Raw genomic sequence first — 1,605 nt, 5'->3', positions numbered from 1 at the left:
CTAAAGGAAGTGGTCTATATTAAGCAGTTCTACCCTAGTTATAATCTTCAATTTTTTTCAGTTTAGGCCGCACCTGTGTTGAATTATTCTCTGCATTGTTCATAATATATTTGTTTCAGCATGCAGCCTCACTTGGATCGTGGTACCTAGTCGTAATCGAGATGATGTCCAGAGACTGGATAACGACCCCGGACCAAAGGGCGACTTCCGGTTCCTGTAAAACAACAAAATGTAATCAAATACTAGGTAATATGAGTGTTTCCGGAATCGGGATGATGCTCTGACACCATTAAATGACCCCATTTTGGATTCCAAGATGTCGACTTTCGGTTTCTAGGAACTACCCAGAAAGGTCGAGTACCCCCCAATATGTGTATATCTTAAAATCAAATGACGCCCTGAGACCGGAAATCGACTTCAGACGCCGTTTTCAAATTCTAGATGGTTCGTCTGGTGTCGTATACAGGTCTCTTGGCATCATACTCATTTGCGATGGTATTTGGTCAATTTTGGATGTTTTCCAGAAACCGGAAGTCACCATCTTGAACCTAAAAATCGCGTTTGAAGTTTATATCTGGTGTTTGCACATCATCCCGATCCCTGAAATACTCATATTGGTATTCGGCCATTTTAGGTTGTGTTCCGGAAACCGGAAGTCTTGGAATTCAAGATGGCGTCTGGGATCGTTTTCAGGTCTTTTGGCATCATTTCGATTCCGGAATAACTCATATGAGGTGGTATTTTGTCAAATCAATTCGATTCCGAAAATACCAGTATTGGGTGGAATTCAATCATTTTTGGTTGTTTTTCGGAAACAGGAAGTCGCTTTTTTGGAATCTAATATGGCATCTGGAGTCATTTTCGGGTCTCTGTGTATCACCCCGGTTCCGAAAATAAATTTTATTTATTTGTTCCTATGGCCTCTATAAGTCCCAGTGAAATCTGTTCTGGAAGGTCCATTTTTGGGATATATCATCAAAACACCCGAACATATCCCCAGAAAAACTAATTTCCGGAAGTAAGAAAATTATTTTGGAGCATCGCTCTAACGCAGCTAAAAAGAATCAGTGCAAAACCGGCGAAAAACAATTAACTTTGTTAAGCATAGTGTTATAAATAAACTGTTCGCATATTTTTTCTAAATTTCTTAAAATTTTTTCTAAAAATTGAAATTCTCATGCTACAAACAAAGTTCGAAAAACTCTGGTAATACATTTTAAAGGCGAAAGGTTCTTGTACCGCTTGGAAACAAAACCGAATTTTATGGTAATTGTTTGCAATAGTTCTGTTGCAGAAACAATTAAGTGCGTACTTTTGCCCCTCACTACTCTATGACAGTTGCAGATTGGGATTAAATACTACAGGGTATACAGCCCTAGGGTTGTATGAAATGGTGACGTGGGACTAGACACTGTAATTAGGGGATTTTTCGTTACAAAATACACAGAGTCTGCAGATAGAATCAAAGTGTTTGCTCAGCGACTGTACGTATTTTTATTTTCAGCCTATCCTGGAAATCAATTTTTGAAATACATTCAACAACACTCGAAAGAATATCGTTTATATCTGACGATATTATGCCTGTAGTATTTTTTTGTGTGCAAA

The sequence above is a fragment of the Wyeomyia smithii genome, chromosome 2, assembly GCF_029784165.1.
Source record: "Wyeomyia smithii strain HCP4-BCI-WySm-NY-G18 chromosome 2, ASM2978416v1, whole genome shotgun sequence".
NCBI lineage: Eukaryota > Metazoa > Arthropoda > Insecta > Diptera > Culicidae > Wyeomyia > Wyeomyia smithii.
This window is presented reverse-complemented; position numbering follows the sequence as displayed.